Source organism: Oncorhynchus nerka, linkage group LG12, assembly GCF_034236695.1.
Source record: "Oncorhynchus nerka isolate Pitt River linkage group LG12, Oner_Uvic_2.0, whole genome shotgun sequence".
NCBI lineage: Eukaryota > Metazoa > Chordata > Actinopteri > Salmoniformes > Salmonidae > Oncorhynchus > Oncorhynchus nerka.
Genome location: NC_088407.1, coordinates 47403478 through 47418914, shown reverse-complemented (window position 1 = coordinate 47418914; position 15437 = coordinate 47403478).

Below are 15437 nucleotides of genomic sequence, written 5' to 3'. Positions count from 1 at the left end.
AACTGTAATATCCTATGTTTCTCAGAGTTGTGACTGAACAGAGACATGGATAATGTACATCTTGTTGGTTTTTCTATGCATCGTCAAAAATCGGACAGCAGACTCGGTAAGACTGAAGGAGGAGAGGTGCATCTCTTTGTTAACAATAGCTGGTGCGTGATCTCTAATGATAAGGAAGTCTCAAGTTTTTGCCCACCAGAGTTAGAATAACTCATGATAAGCTGCAGATTATACTATTTACCAAGAGAGTTTATCTACAGTACCAGTCAAAAGTTTGGACACACCTACTTATTTCAGGGTTTTTCTTATTTTTTAAAACTATTTTCTACATTGTAGAATAATAGTAAATACATACACTATGAAATAAAACATATGGAATCATATAGTAACCAAAAAAGTGTTAAATCAAAATATATTTTATATTTGAGATTCTTCAAAGTAGCCACCTTGCCTTGATGACAGCTTTGCACACTCTTGTCATTCTCTAAACCAGCTTCATGAGGTAGTCAACTGGAATGTATTTCAATTAACAGGTGTGCCTTGTTAATTTGTGGAAATTCTTTCCTTCTTAATACGTTTGAGACAATCAGTTGTGTTGTGACAAGGTAGGGGTGGTATACAGAAGATAGCCCTGTTTGGTAAAAGTCCATATTATGCCAAGAACAGCTCAAATAAGCAAAGAGAAACGACAGTCCATCATTACTTTAAGACGTCAAGGTTAGTCGCAACAACCATCAAGCGCTATGATGAAATTAGCTATCACGAGGACCGCGACAGGAAAGGAAGACCCAGAGTTACCTCTGCTGCAGAGGATAAGTTTAGAGTTACCAGCCTCAGAAATTGCAGCCCAAATAAGTGCTTCACAGAGTTCAAGTAACAGACACATCTCAACTTCAACTGTTCAGAGGAGACTGCGTGAATTAGGACTTCATGGTCGAATTGCTGCAAAGAAACCACTACTAAAGGACACCAATAATAAGAAGAGACTTGCTTGGGCCAAGAAACACAAGTAATTGGTATTAGACGGTGGAAATCTGTCCTTTGGTCTGATGAGTCCAAATTTGAGATTTTTGTTTCCAACCGTTGTGTCTTTGTGAGATGCAGAGTAGGTGAACAGATGATCTCTGCATGTGTGGTTCGCACCATGAAACATGGAGGAGGATGTGTGATGGTGTGGGGGAGCTTTGCTGGTGACACTGTCAGTGATTTTATTTAAAATTCAAGGAAACACTTAACCAGCATAGCTACTACAGCATTCTGCAGTGAAACACCCTCCCATCGGGTTTTTGCTTAGTCCCACTATCATTTTTTTTTCAACAAGACAATGACCTAACACACCTCCAGGCTGTGTAAGGGCTATTTGACCAAGAAGGAGAGTGATGGAGTGCTGCATCAGATGACCTGGCCTCCACAATCACCCGACCTGAACCCAATTGAGATAGTATGGGATGAGTTGGACCGCAGAGTGAAGGAAAAGCAGCCAACAAGTGCTCAGCATGTGTGGGAAATCCTTCAGAACTGTTTGAAAAGAATTCCAGGTGAAGCTGATTAAAAGGATGCGAAGAATTTGCTAAGCTGTCATCAAGGCAAAGGTTGGATACTTTGAAGGATTTCAAATATAAAATATTTTGATTTGTTTAACACTTTTTTGGTTACTACATGATTCCATATGTGTTATTTCATTGTTTTGATGTCTTCACCATTCTTCAATGTGGAAAATAGTAAAAAATAAATAAAGAGAAACCCTGGAATAAGTGGGTGTGTCCAATCTTTTGACTGGTAATTTATATTTTTTTGTGGCCATCTATTTACCACCACAAACAGATGCTGGCACTAAGATCGCTTTCAACGACTTGTATAGGGACATAAGCGAACAAGAAAATGCGCATTTAGAGGTGACGTTTCTCGTGACCTGTGATTTAATACAGGGAAACTGAGATTACCTTATTTTTACCAGAATGTCACCTGTGCAACTACAGGCAACACAACTCTAGATCACCTCCACACACAGAAACACATAAAAAGCCCTCCCTTACCCTCCCTTTGGCAAATCAGACCATAACTCTAAGTCCTGCTACTCAAACAGGAAGTACCAGTGACACGCTCAACATGGAAGTGGTCCAATGAAGTGGATACAAAGGTACAGAACTGTTTCACTAGCACAGACTGGAATATGTTCCAGTATCCACCCGATAACATTGAGGAGTTTACCACATCAGTCACCTGTTTCATTGAAGTGCATTGACAACGTCGTCATGACCGTACGTACATATCCCAACCAGAAGACATGGATATTTACATTTTTATTTCACCTTTATTTAACCAGGTAGGCCAGTTGAGAACAAGTTCTCACTACTGCGACCTGGCCAAGATAAAGCAAAGCAGTGCGACAAAAACAACACAGAGTTACACATGGGATAAACAAACGTACAGTCAATAACACAATAGACAAATCTATATACAGTGTGTGCAAATGACGGAAGGAGGTAAGGCAATCAATAGGCCATAGTGGCGAAGTAATTACAATTTAGCAATTAACACTGGAGTGATAGATGTGCAGAAGAAGATGCAAAAGAGCAGAAAAACAAATATAGGATGAGGTAGGTAGTTGGTTGGATGGGCAACATCCGGACTGAGCTCACTAGCTAGCTAACCAACAACTGTTATGCATTTGAGAGACAAGTGCTCATTGTGCAAATGTATTTGTTTTCAATAAATATTTGGAGACCAAATATACACTGCTCAAAAAAATAAAGGGAACACTAAAATAACACATCCTAGATCTGAATGAATGAAATATTCTTATTAAATACTTTTTTCTTTACATAGTTGAATGTGCTGACAACAAAATCACACAAAAATGATCAATGGAAATCAAATTTATCAACCCATGGAGGTCTGGATTTGGAGTCACACTCAAAATTAAAGTGGAAAACCACACTACAGGCTGATCCAACTTTGATGTAATGTCCTTAAAACAACTCAAAATGAGGCTTAGTTGTGTGTGTGTGGCCTCCACGTGCCTGTATGACCTCCCTACAATGCCTGGGCATGCTCCTGATGAGGTGGTGGATGGTCTCCTGAGGGATCTCCTCCCAGACCTGGACTAAAGCATCTGCCAACTCCTGGACAGTCTGTGGTGCAACGTGGCGTTGGTGGATGGAGCGAGACATGATGTCCCAGATGTGCTCAATTGGATTCATGTCTGGGGAACGGGCGGGCCAGTCCATAGCATCAATGCCTTCCTCTTGCAGGAACTGCTGACACACTCCAGCCACATGAGGTCTAGCATTGTCTTGCATTAGGAGGAACCCAGGGCCAACCGCACCAGCATATGGTCTCACAAGGGGTCTGAGGATCTCATCTCGGTACCTAATGGCAGTCAGGCTACCTCTTGTGAGCACATGGAGGGCTGTGCGGCCCCCCAAAGAGATGCCACCCCACACCATGACTGGCCCCCCGCCAAACCGGTCATGCTGGAGGATGTTGCAGGCAGCAGAACGTTCTCCATGGCGTCTCCAGACTCTGTCACGTCTGTCACATGTGCTCAGTGTGAACCTGCTTTCATCTGTGAAGAGCACAGGGCACCAGTGGCGAATTTGCCAATCTTGGTGTTCTCTGGCAAATGCCAAACGTCTTGCACGGTGTTGGGCTGTAAGCACAACCCCCACCTGTGGACGTCGGGCCCTCATACCACCCTCATGGAGTCTGTTTCTGACCGTTTGAGCAGACACATGCACATTTGTGGCCTGCTGGAGGTCATTTTGCAGGGCTCTGGCAGTGCTCCTCCTGCTCCTCCTTGCACAAAGGCGGAGGTAGCGGTCCTGCTGCTGGGTTGTTGCCCTCCTACGGCCTCCTCCACGTCTCCTAATGTACTGGCCTGTCTCCTGGTAGCGCCTCCATGCTCTGGACACTACGCTGACAGACACAACAAACCTTCTTGCCACAGCTCGCATTGATGTGCCATCCTGATGAGCTGCACTACCTGAGCCACTTGTGTGGGTTGTAGACTCCGTCTCATGCAACCACTAGAGTGAAAGCACCGGCAGCATTCAAAAGTGACCAAAACATCAGCCAGGAAGCATAGGAACTGAAAAGTGGTCTGTGGTCACCACCTGCAGAACTACTCCTTTATTGGGGGTGTCTTGCTAATTGCCTATCATTTCCACCTGTTGTCTATATTCCATTTGCACAACAGCATGTGCAATGTATTGTCAATCAGTGTTGCTTCCTAAGTGGACAGTTTGATTTCACAGAAGTGTGATTGACTTGGAGTTACATTGTGTTGTTTAAGTGTTCCCTTTATTTTTTTGAGCAGTGTAGTTTGCTTGCGGTTAACAGTCTCTAAGCCAACTGTGTCTGTTTTGCCACATACCCGTATATTAGCCACCTCACTGTGAAGTGAACCAACGCTTCATCAGACTTATCATGATAACGAAACTCTGTTTCACATCTCATAGATTTTCCTCCCATCCTTTTCCCCCCTTTAGATTTTGGAACATAATAATAAGCTCTATAAATTGACTTCAAGACTACTAATGAAAAGTCCATGGGGTTAGCAAAATGAGAGGCTAAAAACCCCTGCCATAGCCTACAGTAGTCAGAGAACTGATGGAGGGGAGCTGGCCTCTCGGAAGCGGACGAAATCTGAATAGACAAGTCCAGAATCCTCCGCCACTTTCTAGCAATTTCTTTGGGAGCGCTTATTGCCTGTCAAAGAAGACCCATTTTTTTCCCCCAGCTGCCTAATATGGATCTGTTTTCATGCATGTCTGCTCCTAAAAAGCTCCCTCAGATGCTTGGCATCAGGGCCGTTATGCAAGAGCTAATGAGCGTGGCATCGTCTGACATGAGCCCATGGGTACACTATACTGCTTTTCCCTGAATAGCTGGGTGAACATTGGCCAGGCAGTGCCATTCAGCCTTACACAAAATGCCCCTCACCCACTGTAGCTTAGCCCATGTCAAACATGCTGAATGGTGGATTTTGATGGACAGGATTCAGCTGTTATGCGCCTCTGTTAATACATTTTTACAATAATGCTAAATGAGATATCAGGACCATGATGTTTTAGTGATTTATGAATTTATTAGGATCCCCCAATGGTGTTGTTTGATGATTTGTGTATTTGTCTTGTATTGTTAAGACACTTACTGCACTGCTAGAGATATAAACATAAGCATTTCGGTGCACCTGCTTTATTATCTGCTAATCTATGTACGCAACGATTAAACGTTGGTTTGATTTGATGTACCGAGCTGTGACCCAATGATGTACCGGCAACATTTGAATGTACAATATACAGTAGGCACAAAATATGTCAATGCCTTCAAATTATGTAGGCGATCTCACGCACATTTACGTTCACTACAGGATTTCTAAAAGAAGTGAAGTGAGAGTAAAGTGTTAATATAAGGAAATGTACCTTTTGTATTTTGTCTCAAATTTTGAGCGGATGATGGACCAACCGTACAGACAACCGGAAGTGTAAGTTCAAATAAAATGGTATTCATCATTCTGGCTTGTAAGGAAAACTTTGAAGATTTTGCATTGCTATGTTTCAGATTGTATATCAAGTGTTGTTATAAAACTCAGATGTATTAGGCAACCCATCCAGATGCTCAAGAGAGGGCCCCCATCACATACTAGGGTTTCCTGTAGCTCCCCCCTCTGGCATCAACGGCAACTTAGGGCACCCTTCAATGGGCTATAGGCTGTTTCTACTGGACACACTGGGTCACCATCCCCTGGGCAATGGCATGCTCCCCTTCAGGCAGAACAGAAACAGCACTCCCCATCAGTCGTAGTGCCATGGCTGGCATGGCTGCTCCCTCTTTGGGCTCCGCTGCCCTCCTGTTGGGCTAACAAACAGCCATCTCCAGCCACATACTGACATCATCCAGGATAACAGATCTGTCCACCTCACTCAGTTAAAAAGCCTTTAAATACATGGGTCAACCCAATGGACTGGGGATAATCCCACTCACGAAATGTGAGAGAGCTGGCCTTCTTAAACATTTAAAAGGCTTAACAATAACTGAGAGGTTAAAAGTACTTCATTTATTTAAAAACTGCAGAACAAGTAAAACCATTTGGCAGTAAAAACATCACCTTGCTTGGAGAACTCTCCAAACACATCTGACACACAGGTTAACACTAAAAAGGCCAAGGGGATAGTTTGACCCAATATGAATTTAAAGTTTAAATAACTCTACCATTTTCTAAGTCATGCTCCCCTCCGTCTTTGACTTTTCCCCAAAAATATATATTTAAAATGGCAATATAGTTATAGATCTACCATTCTACTTGAAAGCAAGTCTAAGAAGTGGTAGATCTGTTCTATGTGTGCTATTTCTATTCTTCCCATTCTTAAGTTTAGTCTTTTACTTTCGGTCTTTAAATTCTTATGGCTGCAGGGGCAGTATTGAGTAGCTTGGATGAAAGGTGCCCAGAGTCAATGGCCTGCCTCTCAGGCCCAGTTGCTAATATATGCATATTATTATTAGTATTGGATAGAAAACAATCTGAAGTTTCTAAAACTGTTTGAATGATGTCTGTGAGTATAACAGAACTCATATGGCAGGCAAAAACGTCAGAAGAAATCCAAACAGGAAGTGGAAAATCTGAGGTTGGTCGATTTTCAACCCAGCCCCTATTGAATACACAGTGGGATATGGATAAAGTTGCACTTCCTAGGGCTTCCACTAGATGTCAACCATCTTTAGAAACTTGAATGAGGCTTCTACTGTTTGGTGGAGCCGGATTGGAGCTTTTTGAGTCAGTGGTCTGGCAGAGAGCCAGGTCCTGGTCATGCACATTTCACATGATAGCGACCTGCGTTCCATGGCTTCTCTACAGACATATGAATTCTCCGGTTGGAACTTTATTGAAGATGTATCATAACAACATCCTAAAGATTGATTCTATACTTAGTTTGACAAGTTTCTTCGACCTGTAATATACATTTTTGAAGTTTTCGTCCGATGTTCAGATGGACCTGCACGAGAGTTTGGATTTGTCTACTAAACGCGCTAACAAAAGTAGCTACTTGGACATAAATAATGGACATTATCGAACAAATCAAGCATTTATTGTGGAACTAGGATTCCCGGGAGTGCATTCTGATGAAGATCGTCAAAGGAATATTTATAATGTGATTTCTGATTTCTGTTGACTCCAACATGGCAGATCTTTTTTTTCTCAGGTTATTGCATGGTATGCTTTTTCCGTAAAGTTTTTTTGAAATCTGACACAGTGGTTGCATTAAGGAGAGGTATATCTATATTTCCATGTCTAACAATGGTATTTATCAACATTTATAATGAGTATTTCTGCAAAATTATGTGGCTCTCTGCAATATCAGCGGATGTTTTTGGAACTAGTGAACGTAACGTAATGTCTACTAAGATTTTAAAAATATAAATATGAACTTTATCAAACAAAACATAAATGTATTGTGTAACATGAAGTTCTGAGTGTCATCCAATGAAGATCATCAAAGGTTAGTGATTTATTTTATCTCTATTTGTGCTTTTTGTGACTCCTCTCTTTGGCTGGAAAAAATGGCTGAATTGTTCTGTGAGTTGGTGGTGACCTAACATAATCATTTGGTGCTTTCGCTGTAAAGACTATTTGAAATCAGACACTGTGGTGGGATTAACAACAAGCTTACCTTTAAAACGGTATAAAATACATGTATGTTTGAGGAATTGTAATTATGAGATTTCTGTTGTTTTGAATTTGGCGCCCTGCACTTTCACTGGCTGTTGTCCTATCATCCCGTTAACGGGATTGCAACCCTAAGTTAAACAGCTGAAACAGCTTTTTTGTTATGGAAAATATATTTCACTGCGATTTAGATGGTACAAGGATTCTCTACACAAACACGTTACTTGCTCACAACAGCTAAATAAGTTATATTAAATGGAGGTTGAACTTCCTGATTTTGGGGGTGTGGTTTGATGTGGGTGTTGGGTTTGTCTTTGCCATTCAATGACAACAAACAAGGGCAGTGGTGAGTAGTGACATTGAGGTAAGCTAAGCTAGCTTTGCTATTGAGAGAAGTTCTGAAGTAGAGGACTTCTCCCTTCTTGACTGACTCACCATCTTAAGATGGTCAGTTAATTCAGTTCTATGTGTAGGTTAAAGCCTGCGCTTACCTTGTGTTTTGCCAAGCTGACAGCAGCTAGCTACTGAAGCATAGCTTGGAGGTAGGTGCAACTGGCTATCTAGATAGCTGATATTTTTCTGTCAAATTACAGTTATGCTGAGATAGCAAGAGCCAGTGTCTGGAATGTGTTTCATTAAACATTCATTCTACAACACATTGCTACAAAAGTAGCTTGCAACTTAGTTTCAAAGTTCCATCACATTATGTCGGCCTTCAGTCAGCTCAATATTCTACAACTGGCTAGTTTTGTCTCTTCTCTCCTTATGTCTGCTGTTAGACCTTTCCCGGAGGATATAATATAATTGGTACCATTGGAAAGAAAACACTTTGAAGTTTGTAGAAATCTTAAAATAATGTAGGAGAATATAACACAATAGATATGGTAGGAGAAAATCCAAAGAAAAACCAACCTGAATTTTTTCTTTTTTGAGAGACCATGCTCTTACAATGGAAAGTATAAGGGCATACTGGAAATTAGCTCCCTGGAGGCAATTACTATGGCTTCCACATGGTGTCAGCAGTCTATGTTCAAGGTTTCAGGCTTGTAACGTCAAAAACAAAGAAGAAATATCAGTTTTAGTACAGGGACAGTCAAGGGAAATTTGTGTTTGCGTGAGCCATGAAGAAAGGACGCACCTGCTAAAATCCATTTCCTATTGAACATACTTCTTTCCGTAAGAAATATTATAGTTTGATTACATTTGAGGGTATCTGAGGAGTATATAGAAACGTATTTTGACTTGTTGAAATAGAGTTTAGGGGTAGATTTTCGGAATCCTTTCTCTGCATGTTGAACGAGTGGATTACTCAAATCGATGGCGCCAACTAAACTGACTTTTTGGCTTATAAAGAAGGATTTTATCTAACAAAACGACTCTACATGTTATAGCTGAGAGCCTTTGGATGATAAATCAGAGGAAGATTTTCAAAAAGTAAGTGAATATTTAATCGGCATTTGTGAATTTATGAAACCTGTGCCGGTGGAAAAATATTTTGATGTGGGGCGACATCCTCAAACAATCGCATGGCATGCTTTCTCTGTAATAGCTACTGTAAATTGGACAGTGCAGTTAGATTAAAAATAATTTAAGCTTTCAACCAATTTAAGACACTTATATTTACCTAAATGTTTAATATCCATAATTTGTATGATTATTTATTTTAATTGCACGCCCTCCAGTTTCACCGGAAGTTGTCCCGCTAGCGGGACGCCTAGCCCTAAGATTATTAATCACCTTTTGTCCCTTGTGTTTGCCAGCCCCTGATGGGCATGACAGCGTAGATAAGCTCCAGGCCACTTTCATCACATATACTGGTCATGAAGGAGTCTGACTCACAGATCTGACCCAGTTCCTATCACAGAGAAAGAGAGGGCGAAAACTGTCACCATTCAGTCATGGAAGGCAACAGTAAAAACACGGTTGAACATAACCAATTAGAGATGATGAATAACAGCTAATTCACAAGGGATATGTGCCAGAATGGCACTTACTCATTGACATTACTCACCTGGGCCCAGGAGAAGTCCATAAGGGAAAGGGGGTACTTCTAGACCACATAAAGACACATACAAACACACAAAGCGCTGATTACATGATCAATGGTGCCTAGCTCCCGTATGAGCTAAACACTTTCACCGGCTTCGAGGAAAACAACATCAAGCGGTGCTCATGAGGTCTGTGTGCTCTCGTTCTCTTTGGCCGACATGAGTAAGTCATTTAAGTGTGTTAACCCTCACATGCTGTTCATCGACTACAGCTCAGCCTTCATCACCACAGTGCCCTCCAAGCCCTCCAAGCTCATCACTAAGCTCAGGGCCCTGAGTCTGAACCCCTCCCTGTGCAACTGGGTCATGGACTTCCTGACAGGCTTCCTGACAGTGGTGAAGGTAGGCAACAACACCTCCGCCCTGCTGATCCTCAATACGGGGGCCCCACAGGGGTGCGTGCTCAGCCCCCCTCCTGTACTCCCTGTTCACCCATGACTCTGTGGCCACGCACGTCTCCAACTCAATCATCAAGTTTTCTGATGACACAACAGTGATAGGCCTGATTACCAACAATGATGAGACAGCCTACCTAGGAGGTGAGAGCTCTAGTGGAGTGGTGCCAGGAAAATAACCTCTCCCTTAACGTCAACAAAACAAAGGAGCTAACCGTGGACAACAGGAGACAGCAGTGGAGAGGGTCAAAAGATTCAAGTTCACTGCCAACTTGAAATAATCCCTTCACATAGACAGCGTGGTGAAAAAGGCGCAAATAGCATGTATCTCCAGGCCTTCAGACTGTTAAACAGTCACCACTAGTCGGCCTCTGCTTAGTATCTTCCCTGAACCCTAGTCAATGTTCTAGCCAGCTACCACCCGGTACTCAACCCTACACCTTAAAGATTGCTGCCCTATGAAAATAGTCATTGAACACTGGTCACTTTAATAATGTTTACATACTGTTTTACCCACTTTATTCAGGTCATGGCTCATCCTATATAACTACCAGGATTGGGGAGTACTGGATTAGGATTACATGTAACCTGTTACATGTAACTGTTAGCTGATATGTTACCAGCTACAATAGGATAACTTTTAAATTCAGAAAGGAACTTTGCAAAAACAATATTTGACACCATTCTGTTAACCTCTCTAGGGTAGGGGGCAGCATTCAGAATTTTGGATGAAAAGCATGCCAAAATGACACGGCCTGCTACTCAGGCCCAGAAGATATGACATGCATATAACTGGTAGATTTGGATAGAAAACACTCTAAATTTTTCAAAACTTTTTGGTTTTGTAGTTCTCTATTCAATGCCATTACAGTATCGATTGACTTAGGACTCCATTTGCAGTTCCTATGCCTTCCACTAGATTTCAACAGTATTTAGAAATAGTTTCAGGCTTGTATTCTTATAAATGAGGGAGTAAGACCAGTCTGAACGAGTGGACCCTAACGTGTCGAAGAGCTTTTTCAGGCACATGTGCATTTCTTGTTTACCTTTTATATCGACGACGTTATTGTCCAAAATTGAAATGTTGAAATATTATAAATCATTTAGGCTAAAAAACAAACATTGTTTGACATGTTTCTATGAACTTTACGGATACAAATTTGGATTTTTTTTGTCTGATTGTTTTTACTGAGTTTGAGCCTGTGGATTACTGAAGAAAACGCGTGAACAAAACGGTGGTTTTTGGATATAAAGAGACTTCATCGAACAAAAGGAACATTTATTGAGTAAATGAATGTCTTCTGATTGCCACCATATGAACATCAAAGGTAAGGGGTTAATTTTATCTCTATTTCTGAGTTTTGTAACGCTTCTGCTTGGCTGGTTACTGTTTGTAATAATTTGTCAACTCGGCTATGTTCTGGGCTAGGTATGCTTTCGCTGAAAAGCATTTTATAAATATGAACTTTTTATAAACACTGTGGTTGGTTTAACAAGAAGTTAATCTTTAAACCTTATGTAAAATATGTTTTGTTTTCTGAATTTTTATAATGAGCATTTCTGTAATTGAATTTGGCACTCTGCAACCTCACTGGATGTTGGCCAGATGGGACGCTAGCGTCCCACGTACCCTAGAGAGGTTAATGACATTCAAATCAGCATTAAAAAAGGCTAAAGTTTAAAACTTCTTATGGATCATATCCCGTTAGAGGGATCGATTTGACAACATCCGGTGAAATGGCAGAGTGCCAAATTCAAATAAAATTATTCTAAATATTTAACTTTCAGAAAATCTCAAGTGCAACAGACCAAAATGAAGCTTAACTTCTTGTTCATCCAGCCACTGTGTCAGATTTCAAAAAGGCTTTACGGCGAAAGCAAACCATGCGATTATCTGAAGACAGCACCCCATCATACAAACACATGACAATCATATTTCAACCAGCCAGGCGTGACACAAAACTCTGAAATAATGATATTGTCACATTCTGACCTTAGTTCCTTTATTATGTCTTTGTGTTAGGGGCGTGAGTTGGGGTGGGTAGTCTATGTTCTTTTTTTCTATCTTGTATTTCTGTGTGTGGCCTGGTATGGTTCTCAATCAGAGGCAGCTGGTCGATAATTGTCTCTGATTGAGAATCATACTTAGGTAGCCTGTTTTCCCCATGTGGTCGTGGGTTATTATTTTCCATGTCAGTGTTTGCTCCATACGGGACTGTGTCGGTTTCCATTGATTATCTTATTCTTTTGTTTTCTGTGTTCAGTTATATTTCATTAAAATTATATTATGGACACTTACCATGCTGCACATTGGTCCGATCCTTCCTACTCCTCCACAGAAGAGGAGGATGAAAACCGTTACAGATATAATTCATGCCTTACCTTTGAAGATCTTCTTCTGTTGACACTCCAATATGTCCCAGAAACATCACAAATGGTCCTTTTGTTCGATTAATTCCTTCGTTATATCCCCAAAATGTCAATTTAATTGGCACGTTTTATTCAGAAAAACACCGGTTCCAACTCGCCCAACATGAATACAAATGATCTAATAAGTTACCTCTAAACTTGGTCCAAACATTTCAAACAACTTTCCTAATCCAACCTTAGACATCCTAAAATGTAAATAATCTATCAAATTTAAGACAGAATATACTGTGTTGAAAGTGGAGCGAGTTCCAGTGCGCCCCAAACAAAACAGTCATCTTGGCTCGACACCCAGAAAGGAAAGGGCTACTTATTAATTTCTCAAAGGAAAAACATCAACCAATTTCGAAAGACTGTTGACATCTAGTGGAAGTCATAGGAACTGCGACCAGATGCCTCAGAAGTCTAGAATCCCATAGAAAACAAATTGAAAACAGTCATCTCAACAACAAAAAATCCTGGATGGTTTGTCCTCGGGGTTTCGCCTGCCAAATACGTTCTGTTATATTCACAGACATGATTTTTAACAGTGTTAGAAATGTTAGAGTGTTTTCTATCTAAATCTGCCAATTATATGCATATCCTAGCTTCTGGGCCTGAGAAACAAGCAGTTTACTTTGGGCACGCTTTTCATCCGGATGTGAAAATACCGCCCCCTAGCCCAGAGCGAGTCTGAGGACTCACCTAAGCGAGTCTGAGGACAAGTCAGAGACCACTATGATACCAAATGCGTTCGATGGATAGCGGGAAAAGAGCGGAAATAGGCTTTTGTAGGCTACAGTTCAAGCTGTCATCCAATGGTGTGACTACTGTCGGCATCCAAAGATGATCCAACTTGAATAAACATTTGGAGGTAAGGACAACAGCAGTGGTGTAGTCTACAGGCGATACGAATATCAATTATTATTGATATCTACATTGATGTGAAGTACGCTGCTGCTCTCATTTAGTTATTTGCACCTTGCAGATTGTAGTTGTTGTGGATAACGATTCACTAATATATATATGTGTATTTTCAATCAATAAAATGGTTGAATTGAAGAAGTTTAAGCTGCCTATCAATCATTGTTTTTGCGACCAGTGGACAGCCAGTGAAAAATGTGCTCTTGCTGCAGAGGCGGATCACGGCCTATGGAATAAAAGTTTACGGGAGTTCCTCCCTTCTAAACTCCCCCGGGATGTTGTGCTCCATACGGCCAAAATGTTAAAAAGTTGTATAATTCAAGAAGGACACGATTGGGGCTTTTATTGCTCAATCCAATTCATGCTGACACATGCTCAAATTCGTACACTTTTGATCGACTTAAGCAGCTGAAATGGTCAAGATATCAAAGTGTCACCAGTAAAAATGTAAATAATAGGCCTATAGGAAATGCAGCATATGGCAAACATTTTTCAAATGCATAGAGTACTTTTCAGTAGTGCTCAAAACATGCCTTTCTGAAAGCAGCATTTATTTTCCAACTCGAAGCAATGGGCCCAATCAATCCTCAAATCACAACAAAATCATAAACAACAGAGTAGGCTAATAAGTCCTTCGTTTTTGGGTTACACTCAGGTAAAACAGTTTTGGCTAATCTATATTTCCAAATCCAAATCGTGAAGATCAAGGGGTATTAAATATATTGGAATGACTGGGAATCTGACAGACTCTGTCTTTTGTTTTATGTAAAGATGTAGCCTAATCATATTGTTATATGTAGTAGAAGCCTACATAACCAACCCATAAGATAAAATGCAACATCCATTTATGGTCAGCTATGAAATCTCTAACATTGATTTATCCTGCAATAGATGTCATTGAATTGGTAATATTAAATTGTGGCTTCTTCTAATACCTCTTGAGCAGGTTGGCGTTTATCGGGATGAGTCTTGTCCCAGAACTAAGCAATTTCCGCTAGACGGGGCAGCTGCAAAGTCAAAATTGGCTATTGTAAGAATGTATGGAAACAAAAATGTACTTTATTTTAAGGTTAGGGTTAGGCATTTGGGTTAGCAGTATGGTCAAGGTTAGGGATAGATTTAAAATCATCTGATTTGAGGACTTTGTGGCTGTGCCAGCTAGTGTCCACTCTGCAGAGTTGCCTCCAGAACCAGATTCATGATGAAAAACAGTAACCTGCACCACTTAATAAAACACCACCTCGATGGTATTTTATTAGGATCCCCATTAGGTGTTGCAAAAGCAGCAGCTACTCTTCCTGAGGTCCACACAAAACATGAAACATGACATAATACAGAACATTAATCGACAACAGCTCAAGGACAGAACTACATTTTTTAAAATGTATTTTTTACAAAAGGCATGTGATGGAAAATTGTACGTTTGTGCTTTTCTAATAACCCATTTCTGTGTTCTTTTTGTGCTTTTCTATAAGCCAATTTCTGTGTTCATGCAAATGACTGATTGAATGAATCCTCACCATCAGTATCTGCAATTTGGCAGTACGCCCAGAACCTTGTTTAGAGAAAGGGATATCTCAGTTTCAAGGTCTTAGCTTAGAGATTAGAAGCCTCTTGAGGTGTTGGTCTGTCACATGCATGACAAAGTATTGGTCGTCACATGAATGAAGCAAACATTAATTATGAATGATGAATAACCTAAATCATTGAAATATAACTTGTCAGTATATAAGGGAACTAATGGGGCTGCCCCGTTAGAGCTCACTTCTGACCGATACTTTATGCATCTAAGTTTGACTGTGACCTCTCCAGCTTGCTGACAATAAAGAGTCAGCAAGCCCCCCCAGTGGGGGTCTGGAAAACCGGTGGCGAATTTTAAGAAGCGTGAGGGAAATTGCAGTCTGACCAAAATTCGATACGATCCGCCCAGACCAAACTCAAACTGTGAGGTGCCCAGGAGGAGACACATCATCGGCGAACAATTGAGGGACGGCA